The sequence below is a fragment of the Panthera onca genome, chromosome C1 (assembly GCF_046562875.1).
Source record: "Panthera onca isolate mPanOnc1 chromosome C1, mPanOnc1 haplotype 2, whole genome shotgun sequence".
In the NCBI taxonomy this organism is placed as follows: domain Eukaryota; kingdom Metazoa; phylum Chordata; class Mammalia; order Carnivora; family Felidae; genus Panthera; species Panthera onca.
In genome coordinates, this window is record NC_138346.1 from 119,980,374 (window position 1) to 119,993,552 (window position 13,179).

A 13,179-nucleotide genomic window follows, 5' to 3' on the forward strand; every position below is an offset into this window, starting at 1 on the left:
TTTAACAGCATATCAAATATTATGCACTGGCCTAATAGTGTTTGAGGTTTTAGCTAACAGATAATAATAATATGCCAAGAGCAAACTTTACATAGAAATTTCCATACTTTCATTGAACAGAATAATAATTTCAATAATCACTTACGAGTGTTAATTACAGAAAAATTCCTGTAATTTGTATTAATTAGAATGGTCCAAATCAATTACATCTCAATTATGGCATATGTTTCTATCTATAAATGAGAAAGTAATAAAAACATTTATTTTAACAAACTGGATAAAGAATTTGTCAAGAATATGTCTTACCCCATTCTCTTTAAGTAATGGTGAGAATTCATTATAATTGGCACACTGATTACATACATAGAGGTAGTAGAAAGCTATTCTGCCCTCATGCATGTTTCTGGAGGAAAGGCTGTCTTGTTCCTCTTTGCATCCTAGGAAAGTTTGTGACCTAGTATAGAATCTCAATACATAGTCATTCTTACTGCTGAATGTGTCAACCAAACCCATTTTTCAAGGACAGTGCAAAATGGTTGCATGGCTGAATTAGCATTGACTCCAAATGAATGGGCCCGAATTAACAAAGATTTATTCTTCATATCGTATTCCATGGCAGATTAATGTAAATTTAATTTTGATACTAGCCTGCCAGGATCCCCTGTACATAATGGAGTACTGAAAAGAAAAAAAGGCATGTCATAGTTTCTTTCTTCAAAGCGTTCGCTATTCAGGCAGTCATGCACCTTGTGGAGCAAATGATTTAAAAGACCAAAAATTCAGAGGAGATGCTCAGTGTAAGAAGGTGACATTGGAACTGTTTTCACGGGTTGAGCTTTGAATGATGCTCAGAATTTTTATGGAAGGAATGATGGGTTAAGAATCAAATAACTTTGGGGTGCCTGGGTGGCTCAGTTGGTTGAGCGTCAGACTTCGGCTCAGGTCATGATCTCGCAGTTTGTGGTTTCGAGCCCCGTATTGGGCTCTGTGCTGACAGCTCAGAGCCTGGAGCCTGCTTCCAATTCTGTGTCTCCCTCTCTGTCTGCCCCCGCCCCGCCCCCCCCTCTCATGCTCTGTCAAAAATAAATAAACATATAAAAAAAGAATCAAATAACTTAAAAGTCAATAAAATAAGTAACTTCTGGAGGAAAAATGATAGCATCTCAATTCAAATTTAGTAATTTAATAAAACAAGACATTCAGAACCTTCTTGTAGCCTACAGACTAATACCCTCTTCTATGAAATCTTTTATCATTAGTGGGGGTATAAAGGTTGAGATGAAAGGGCACAGTTTCTTGGCTGATGCTAAATGTTTGATTTATTGTTTAGTACTTGGAGGATTTCGGAGAAGCTGTGCTGTACCAATTTGCCTTCAGTAAACTAAAGGAGAGTTGTCCTCCTAAGGAAACCCAGCCACAAAGATAAATTTTCACAAAGCTTTTGTGTTTATGATTGCCAATTGGAGATCTGATTTCCAGAGAGGGCTATGCCTGTGACAGCTTCATTCATTCATCTGGATCAATTTCAATAAGCATGTATTTCATGCCTATTCTGTGTCAAGCACTGCCCTGGACATGAGGGTGTAGAGGTGAACAATTGGACACATTTCTGCCATTGAGGAGTTCGTGGTCTGGTGAGAGACCACTATGGGATATGCTAGCAAACGAACAATGTAATTCCAGGCTCCGAGTATCATTTTGAGGTCATTACAAATAATAGGAATGTTAGAGAGTAATTGGAGAATGAGGATGGAGACTCCTTTAAATAGGGTTTTCTACGAAGGCTGCTCTAAGGAGATGACATTTGAGCAAGTACAAATGCGGAAGTTGCCTCAGAATTTGCTTCTCCAACTTAAACCGAGGGCAGCCATATCCTTACTGGAAGATGTGCTCTGCTAGTCTTCCGTCAGCTGAGGCTGGGTATTTCGTTCTTCCCTGGGCTCTGTAGTATCATTCCTTATTTGCTGAAGCCTGGATGCTGGCCTTCTGGGATGGGGGCCATTTAGAGACTCCTCAAATCTAAATCTATCTTCCACATGGCCCCAGTAATGTCCTATTTTCATGACTAAACAAAGGATCAATTAATTAATAACAGGTAAATGGTGAATAACAGATAATTAAAAAGTATTAAATATGGCTTGGCATTCTATAATTTTCTCAGAACTGTTCTATGTAATATGGAGATGTAGAAAATGTCTACCTTCACAAAGATTTCAGCTTAGTTGAGGAGTCAAGATAATATGCATGTGAAACAGTGAACAGTGAAAGTATTGCATTTGTTGTAAAGACCATGTATTCTAGAGAAGTTTAGAAGGAAACACATTTTTATTGAGTTTTTATTACATGTTACGCATTGGGCAAGTTTATCCTATAATCCTTGCAACTACTCTACAGAATTTGTATTTCAATCCCTATTTTATAGATGGGGAAATAAAAACTCATAGAGGTTAGCAGTGTGCACAAAATCACAAGAGCTTGTAAGTAACAAAGACAGGGCTCCAGCCCAGGTCTTTCCACCACTATGTTTTTCTGAGAATGAGATTCAAAGGGACTGTAGTAAAGAGAGGAGTGTTCATGGCGAAGGCGGAATTTGAATTGTTTGCAGAACTGGCAACCGTGTAAACTGAGGAGAGGGTGGGAAGCGGCATGTTAACGACAAGTATTTTCTATATGGGACAATGAGTTATGGCGGTTGGCAGTGGGGAGAGGATGTTCACCTTCTTAAGTCAACTCTCAAATGTCTTAAGTCAAATGTTCTCCCTCCTGCTCCTGGTACCATGAGTCTGGATTTCCTTTTTGTATGTGAGCTGTCCTGGCTCTGTAACGTGGGCAATTCAGGATTTCCTCCAGGGTCTCAGTGGGAGTCTTTATCCTGGAAAGAACCAGTGGGGGCTGGGAGGCCACAGAGGAGTCAGGCTACAACCCCCCCGAAACCTGCCAGGGCCCCTAGGCCAAGCTTTCTGCCACAGTCCCGGCGTCGAGCTCTGCACAGAGCCCCTTGATCCCACAGCCAGCCATGCAGCGCCACGTGGGACTGTGAAAGGGGATCTTGCTGTTTAAGGCCGAGAAAACATTCATCATGTTTTCCTTCTTAGCTCATTTTATTGCTCGTAGCACTCATCTTTTATGGGCCAGCCTAACAGCATTTCCCACTTCAGATGCTTCCTACTCACACTTTCTGCTTTTATTAGACTTTATTGCAGGCCCTGCAGAGGCACAGAAAACCAAAGAGGTTTTGAGTCCTTTTTAGTATTTTCACCCAGTGAAGCTGAAGTGGACAAAGGGGACTGCCAGAGGACTGCCAGGTCAACCCTCCAGCAGTTCTCATTCTAGGAGAAATTTCTGGACTCCATGAAGAGAATTTGTGAGGTTTTTCCCTTCTTGCCACACTGCCCATCCTTCCTCCACCCATGGGCAGGGAAAGCCTCTCCTAAGTTGTCTCTGGATGATGTAACAGCCAAACTCTCAAATAGCAACACATTATTGTTTATTTCTCCTTCACCTTGCAATCCTACCTGGGCTTCCTGATTAGGTGGCTCTCTTCCAAGCAGTGATTCCAGGAACCAGGCTCCTTCCAGGCTCCATTATCTTCAACACACAAGCTTGGTTCCTCTCCATTCAGGTAGCAGATGGAGAAAGAATGGAAACTTGAACATGGAAGATGTTTATAAATCAGGCCTGGAACTGACTCCATGACTTCCTCCTGATTTTGTAGTTTGAACTCATGTATAGTTTGACCACATGTACCTGCAGGAGAAGGTGGGAAATACAGTCTAGTTGAGAGTCTAGGAAGAAAAGGAAATGGATTTGGTAGGTATCAGGGAGTGCCTGTAAGCCCCTGAGTGATCTAGACTCACTTTCTAAGATCTGCTCTTCCTGTAACCCCAGACTGGTAAAGGTAAGTCTAACTTCTAGTCCCAGCTTCTTGAATGTTTGGCAAAACTATTTGGAGCAGTTGACTTTACCCCACTAGAGGTCAGTTATCCATAAGAGGTATCTTTCAGTAGGCGTTCTTTCCGATTCTCTTAAAACATCTTGAGGATTTATGCAATGCAGAATGAGCTTCTCCCATGTGGTAATAACTATAGAACAAGAAACATTTATCAAGTGCTTATTATTACCTGCCAGCATTATTATTATTATTATGCTAATATAATAGCTGAGAGAAAAATTACAGATGCTAAAAATCTTACACAAGGTCATACTCAGGCTGTCCCATTCAGAGTTTGCACAATTAATTAATAGAAGTTAGCTAATTTACAGCAGGATTTTTGTTTTTATATTTATTTACTTGGGCAATGCTGAGAATGCTATAGGTAAGTCACATTCCCCGCCCTAAGAAAACTTTAAAGTATAGAAGGAATCCGTTCTTACTGTGTTTCATCCAGAAAGATCTCAAGCATGACACTGTGGTGTTAGGTGCCTTAGAATTAGCTTTTTTTATTATTGTAATGTAAGTGCCCAGGTGGTAAGCTTTTGATTAGTGAGGCATCCATTTCAAAGACATCCATCTCCAAACGTATTGCCAGCTACACGACTAAAATAAAGGCCGTCCCGCCCATGCCCACAAAGTTCCCCGTTTTAGAAAAGCCCACTCGAGTGACCCTTTTCTTTTCCGGTGTTCCAGTTCCTGCTCTTATGTTTTAAATTCACCAAGAAAGAGTGAACCTGTGAAACCCTAGGCACTCTACCTGCAGCCCCAGCAAAGGTGGAGCCCCAGGTCAGGTCCATGTCTCCCATGACCTCACTGTGGGTCTCTGGCATGCCATGTACCTTCCAGAACCTGGAGGTTTATTCAGTGTGCCCTGATGGTTGTTTCTGAGGTGCACCATGCAATCATAAGAAGAACCACAAGGGCTGGTCCATCCACAAAATTGGCTCCAGTCAATCAGGGAGATATCTGTGGGGGTTCAGCAAGAGTAGTAGGGACTCAAGCGAATGCCCCAGGCATCACTATCAATAGGCTGAGGCGAACACAAAATGAACGTGGATATGTAAGCCATCTCTAGACTGTCAGGATCATCTTCTACTCAGCTTGTGGTTTGCAGGTCTTCAGATGACAATTTCTGCCCCAAAGTAGGATCATGGAAAGCCTTGTCATACAATGTTCTGGGCAATCCCAAAAGAGCCAGTAAAATCCTCCTACGTGACTCCCAAACTGGGTTTCTGGAAGTAGGCTTTGTCTAACCCTGTGACAGCACCAGATTTTGGCCTCAGAATGCTGCCAGTGATGCCCCTCAGAATACTCACAGAGTGAGGCCCCCAGGACAACAAGCCAACAACCATCTTGTCCCCTTGCCAGTCAGTCTTCTTTTCAGGGAACTTGTTTAGCAATCCCATCATCCAGAAATGGTTCCCAGAAACACCTAGGCAACCTGCCACAGGTTCCATATCCCATTACCAGAGTCTGCTTGTCTGTGGAGGATTTAATGCTCCATCAATGGAGCCTTTTTCCTAAATGTTGGTTTTGTTTCTTTGCGATATGGGTTACATACATCTTCTCATTAAGGTCTCCAGGCCCCACCTTAAATTGGGCTCATTCTCCTGAAACATGGCCAGGGAAAGACTTCCTTAACCATTCAGAATTAGAAAGATTGAGGCCCTAGTAAAATAATCAGGGCAAAAGTCAGTAAGTCCAGAATTGGAAAGACTCATTTTTCTACTCAAAGCTTTAGGATGTGAGACTCCTTGAGACTTAAACACTCAAGGACATCCTTTATTATGTAGCTGAACAGAGCTATCCTCAAGCAAACTGAAGTTGCTGAGATCGGCAAAGATGATCTTGGCAGCTCCCAATCTGTATCTAAGACTGAAGCATGTTTTATGGTAGTAGTGTGGCTGGAAAGTTGATACAGAGGGTTAGGGGTTCATAAGTCATATCAGGCATCTTGGTTTGATAATGTCTGTGAAGATCAGCAGAGCCTTTAGGGAGGATTTAAAGAAGATACTGTCAGAGAATATTGAGCTGTATACCAAAGTAAAGGACAACCCAAAGTGGCTGCTAAATTCCTTGTCTCTTACAAGGTGAAAGTATGGGGAAAGTCAGTCATCTCTGTCAACATGGCCCATCCACAAGACCTGATAAATCAAATTACCCTTTGAGTGCTAAACTAATTAGTCTTTCTGTAGTGACAACTTCAGTTGGATGTGTGTTCTCCTATTTGAATGTCAGCGCAAGCCATACTTGACATATACCATGGGAAACTAATACTGACAACAAAACGACTTTCTGAAATAGAAGTAATTCACAGGCCTGGAAATAGTATTAACCCAAACTCATTCAACCAAACCTTCAATAATGGCTCATCAGCATGAACAACTATTTTGTGCAGGACATGGTGCCAGGTGTTAGTAATGCATAGATAAATGAGAGCTAGCCCATACAATTTAGGAGCTCACAGTCCAGTATGGAGACAGGTCATAAACAGAAACAGTTGTTGTAGTGAGGAAATGCTATGATAGAAATAAACATGGATGCTATGGGAACACAAAAGAGAAGCAGTTGGGTCAGTGCAGAGTTGGAGGAAGACTTCTTGGAGAGGATGATGGGTGGCTAAAAGTAAGAGTTCTTGTGCTTAGCATAGACATAGGATAAGTGGAGGACCCGTGATTGTCATCAGGTTGGCCTACAGTAATGTTGAAAGGAAATGCAGGTGCCTAGTGCCACATGATGCAGTAGGCCTGTGGAATTCTGGGAAATTTCGTATCAAAGGAAATGGCTCTGGAATGGTAGAAAATAATAACACATGGTCTAAGATTTAGAGTCCAAGGGAGTGGGCACCACTGGATATGTGGAAGTTCATTTTGATATAAGGTGCTGGGCAGCTCAAAGAGCTACAAGAGGCAGTGTCATGGAGAAAACGTAGGGCATACATCATCTTGTCATATCCTCTTAATCCATAATTATCCCAGAAAAGATTGCAGGAACCAAAGCAGAACTTGAACCCCTCTTGCATATCTGGAGAGCAATAGCATGCATGACCACGTCATCTTCACACCACGAACCTGATGATGCAAATGTGTGCAGACACTTAACCCACCATAGAAAAGCCAAGCACAGAGTGAAAAGGTCACTTGTGGGAAGGTGTGAGATGTGTGAGGAAAGCCAAATCACAGAAGAGTTACCCATGCAAGGGCCAAGTCAAGCAAGATTCAACAGGGGCCGTGCTGCCTGTTCAGGCATTTCATAAGCCTACACTCAAGAGTGCTAGCAGGACCCAGAGATCCAAAATTATGAGTTATTTAACTTGGCCTCTAACATGACTAGCTCTTTTGTGACTTGGCTGTTCTTGGGGATGTCACACCTTGATTCTGTTGCATTTTACCAAAGAATATTTTTTTAGGTGCATTTTATACTTTCAGTGACATAGTCCTTTCTGTTTAGGGAAATAATTAAAGAAGAACCAGCAGTAGGGGATTTATTCATTCCAGGTCATTATCTTAGAAAATGCTGCTTTGCGAAGAGTTGTACCATAGAAGCATGAACTTTAATGGGACCTGCTGGTGCACACAAAACCATCCTTTTTCTCCCACTACATTAACTGGTAGATCTCATCAGAACCAGGAGACATTAAGGAGGAGATGCGGGGATGGTAGAGTAACCCTTAGACTTAACTGAAGCACATTAATTTTTGTTTTCAGCTCTCCTCAGTGGATGGGATTTATGGGACTTTTAAGCCTGAGACCTATCATCTGCTCCAAGGGAGCACAGATTTCACAGACTGTCCAAGCACAGAATGGAGTGCCGCTGTGATTAGAAGAGAGCAGGAAGCTGGCCTGAAGACAAGACCCAGAAATCTGGAACATTGAGAAATGAGCAGAGACTCTTGTAGAGCCTAGAGGCAATGACTCTCCAGGAGTCTAGTCTTCTAACTCACTTTTATAGGTCAGGAGATGACAGAATGAAATGCACTCTTATTTGATTTCCATTGACTCCCTCCTGGAAGCAGAGATTTTATTAGCATGTTTTGCTTCTAAAGAAGCTACAGTATTTGGGCCATATCCAATGTTTCTTTTCTTCTTCTTCTTCTTCTTCTTCTTCTTCTTCTTCTTCTTCTTCTTTTCTTTTCTCCCCTGCTACATGGAAGGCAGCACACAGGGAACATGACCTAGGCATATTTTTAAAAAAACCTAGATTTGAGCCTTTGGTTCTGTCATTTATTAGCTGTAAAATGGAGATCATAATCTACTTCCTAGATTGTTAAAAGATAATGTAATCAAAAACCCTACTCTCAGTGAGGGCTGTAGGACAGCCACTTGTTAATAAATGCTAGCTGGGCTAGCGGTGGTCCTTCTGTGTTCCTGATAGAAAATAACATGATATCAAAGGCTGTTTCAAGAAAGACATGATTAAAAGTGAGTGACTTCTTGCTCCATCAAAGCTGGTCTGGGGGACTTTGAACCAGTGAGGATCTTGCCAAGGTTAGACAGCAACTGGAGTATTTGTTTTGTCAACTGGGATACCTAAGAGTGATGAGTCACTGGGTCATTCATGAGGATGAGCGAGGCATGAGTGGGTTGAAAAGGTAGTAGATTCAAGTTCTAGTCCTGCCTCTGGTCAGCTGTATGACAGTCTTCAGGCCTTTCTGGGCCTCAGTTTCCTGTCTTAAAAATAGAGATGTCACAAGAGGTGATTTTTAGGGTCTCTGCCATCTCTAATGGCCCATGAAACATAGCTGGATCTCGTCCATGATTTTTGGTCAATCTTTGCAGTGGGTTCTGTTTAAAGAAATAAGTGAAAATCAAGATCAACCATAAACTGACAGATTTCACTTGTGTAGAAAGTCATACTTGACAACTCAGGTATCTCCTCTTCCCCAAGCACTTCTAAATGCTTCAAGATCAGTTTTTATTGAAATATTTTTTTCTTTTTCACAAAGAAGACATTTACTTTACTTAAAGGCATTCAGTAGCAAAGATCCCTGGGTTTAGAACCAGCACTCAGTTCCCTCCCTTGCTGGTACTGAGTTTCCCTGAATCTCAGTTTCCTTCATCTATGAAAAAGGAATAATAAACTCTTTAATGTATAAAATGGGAAGGACTCAATTACTTGGGCTTGAGTAGTGTTTATAAACTATACATACATTAGATAGGCTCTCCTAGTAAATCATAATATTCAAGGATAGGAGGAGTTTTTCTTTTATGTTCTTGATGGCATATAGCACAGTATTGGAGTCACAATGGATGCTGTAGTAATTATTGACTTGATAAGAATTAAATATTTTCTTTCTTTCTTAAGAATTAAATACTTTCTTTACATATTCACCTTTTTAATTTACAAAAGTATTCTTGCTTGCTGTAACAAAGTAAAATGAAAAGCATATATTCAATAAAATTATTTTTCCCCTGGCATGCTGTTATTAATTGTTTGGTATGGATCTTTCTAGAGTATTTTCCTGAGACTCTTTAGCCCACACACTCACATGTCCGCTCACACTTACACATGCATTCACATAGGTTTTTATTTCCTTCTTTTCTTCAACTGTTTTTAACCTAATAGTGATAATACTATACATATTATTCTATAAATAGCTGTTAAAAACTAATTTAATTTATCCCGTAACTGGCTGTATACTATTTCATTAGATGAATGCACTATAACTTATATCCAGTTCTCTCCAGATAAATATTTAGTTCGCTTCTATTTTATTTATTTATTTATTTATTTATTTATTTAGCCAACACAAACAATGCCAAAATAAAAATTTTAAATATATATTTTGTCCACTTGTAGGCATTAAATCTTAGCTAATCCTAGCTCAAGCCTTTATGGGTTGAGTCTGCTGGAAAATTATGTTGGATTCCAAAGATAGACTTGGCTCTTAGCAACTTATCAAGGCTTCTTCAACTCTCTCATAATCCTCAAATGAGTAAGGCTTACTCAACAGCTGCTACCAGCCCTGGTTTCCCCAAACGGATCATCTTGTGGGCTTCAGCAGGCCTGACCGTGAACACATTGAGTGCTGGCTCCAATAACCGCCCCCCTCTCTTCCACAGATGCTCAGGCCCAGGGCAGGGTTCTGTCTCTAACCATACATAGACAATTTTAGCAACAGCTTGTCTGGCATCTGTTTCACCAGGTTCTTAATCTCAGCACCATTAGTAATTGACACCATAAATAAGATCACCGGTGAGTGCCTGGAATCTTGGGATGGGCCAGGAATTTGACCTGGAGATTCTGGGGGATCCGACAAGAGCAGTCTTGTGGTAAATTAATATCTGTGGCAAAAAAAGGGTGACTCTAGCACATAGCTGAGTGGACACGCAGGTTTCCCATCCTGGAGGTACTCCATAAATAAGATAAAGTTTCCTGACCTATCTCTGGGATTATTTGTAGTCATGGTTACAGCATGTAGTAACTACAAGTCCTTTCTGTGACTAGAGGTGTGGGGCTTCAGACTTCAGGCTTTAGGCCAGAGACTGCAAACTGCTCGTATGTTGTTCTCAAACATGTAAAATGCTAACTTTTTAGAAAATAATTTGCCAATATTTAAAAATTGGGAGATTTTACATAAAAGTCTAGATATTTGGTATCTCTTGGGAAAAATCAAAGAAAGATTTGGAACACTGAGGCCTCAGTTTCATGTGGGTGCCAAGTAGGGCCATCCTCTCAGAAGGGTCATGAGCAGAGTCTTTAACTGGTCTGCTCCACTGGTATTTGAGTCTGTAACTTCTGGCCTCTGGCTTCGATGTGATGACATTTATAGCTCAGAAATTCTGTTGCTACCCATGCTAAGCAGAAGAGCTAACCACTCACACAGTATGAATGCAGTGGCATTCATTTGACTTCAAAGCTCCCAACTCTTCAATATTTCTTTTTTCATTTACCTAGAGGCCAAAAATGCCAACATTAAGATTCACCTGATGATAATTAATAGCCAACATTTATCCTTATAAAACCATTATCCCCATCCTAGAAATAAATGGAGGCCCAGAGAGGTTAAGTAAATGCCAAGGTCACATAGGTAGTAGGTAGTAAAGTTGGTATTTGCATCATTCTCCAGATGTTGTGGTGGGAATCATTATACCTCACTTCATCAGTCCCTTCCAAAGACTAAAATGCCTCCCAGTAAAGGGAGATTTGGAGTGCTCATCAGCTGATACCAAAGGACAGTTGGCTGAAGGCCATGTTTTTAGATTATAAGTCCATGAGGGCACAGAATGGGCCTGAAAGAAGGTGGATGAGGCATTGCAAAGAAAGGAAGAGGAAACTTCCATTTGTAGATTTGCCCTGCACAGAAAGAAGAGCATGGAAAGGGCCCCAATGTTAGGAGGATAGAGTCAAAGAACAGTGTTGATATAAGAAATATGGACTTCTGATAAAGAGTAGAATGCATATCCTTAGGATCCAGAGGAACCAAGGCTCACCAGCATGATCAAGGGAATTTTTGATGAAATATGGGGGGTGAGGTTGGGGTCAACATAAAAGTGGAAGTTGAAATGGCGAAAAAATGATAAAGCTCCTTCTGCTAGAACACGCTCAACTATCTGATGAATGCTTAAAAGGTAAGGACAGACATGAGAGGGAAGAAAGCATCTCTGTTTCTGACAAGTTCCCATTTTTTTCACCAAGGAGAGGTGTTAATACTGTGAAGTGCAGAACAGACAGAATCAAAAGGGAACTGAAGGCCAAGGTAGGTGGGAAGACAGAATGAGAGTCCCAGTGAGAAAGTAGGTATGGCTCAGTGGGAAGAACCTGGGTTTTGGAATTGAACAGACTTGGGTTTGGCTCCTGACTCAGCCTGACTCTGGTTGTGTAACCTTGGTCAACTTTCTTCTCTGTACTTCTGTTTTCATGGTTGGGATTAAATGAGGTATGTGTGTTAAATGCCTGGCACATGGCAGACCCTCATCACATAGCTGAGTGGATACGCAGGTTTCCCAGACTGGAAGTGCTCCATAAGTAAGATAAAGTTTCCTGACCTATCTCTGGGACTATTTGTAGTCATGGTTACAGTATTTGGTAGCTGTAAGAGTTTTCTGTGACCAGGGAGGCTGGGGGGTTGGGGGGGACTTCAGACTTCAGTAAGTTCAATTCTTTAGATACAAGTGAATTGTACCCTGGGTACTAGAAGAATTTACAGATGAGATTAAGCAACTGTCATTGGTAATGGTTAAGAAATCATGGTTACCGAGAGGATTCCTAGAAAAACTGGAGAAGGGCAAATATCATTATTTTGAAAGGGGAGTTGGAAGGAAGAGGGTTTCAAAGGCACACACTTGGTGTCCAACCCAGGCAAAATTTTGGCATATGTTAACTAGCAGAAAGTCTTAGAGAAAGACAGCAAATGGTTTAGAAAAGACAACAGATAGTTTAGAAAGGACAGCAATGATTAGTAGGAGTCAGCTAGAATTGCTAAGGAAAAAAATGATTCCAGTAAATACCACTTTAACTTTTTGTCAAAATTACTAATTGAGTAGGAGAATGCTATGGATTAATCACACTATTGATGTAACATTTGACAAAGCTCGCAAGATATTTTGTGAACAAGATGGTGAGACTGGATTGAATGACAATATAGTCCAAGTGTGTGGACTACTCTCAATTCTTGAGGGAGCCCCCAGCACCGCACCACAGGGGTCTCTATTTGGCCTTCTCCTCGTGACATCTTCATCAGCAATTTGTATGAAAATAGAGTACATGTCAGGAAGATGTGTAGTTCATATGAAAACTCAGAGAGGAAAATAATATAGTGAACAAGAGGATCAAGATTGAAAAATAATTGCCAATCTTCAAAATGGGCTAATAATGAAAATTTGGTATTACAATAAAAAACTTAATAAAAATGTATACACATATATATTGTCAATCTTGAAAATGGGCCAATAATGAAAACTAGCCAACTCATCAGAGGTGCTTGTTTATTTGTACTTCTAAATTCCAAAGTTTTCAGTTCTTCAAAGTACAGGAAGGGGGAGGACTATGTCACAAGAAGCACACACACACACAAACACACACACACAAACAATAATAATAATAAATCAGTTTCTCTTTCTTTTCAGAGTTGTCGATTGGAATTTCAACATAAGTCCAAGTCTGTTGTGACTCCTCAAGTCGTAGATTCAATTTCAGGCTGCAGTGACTAGATCAAGTGAGATGAGACCTTGGACTCCAGTCAGACTATGTCTGCGGTAGGAGTAATTGCAGAAGTAGTAGTGATGGAGGGGTTTGCCTGTGGT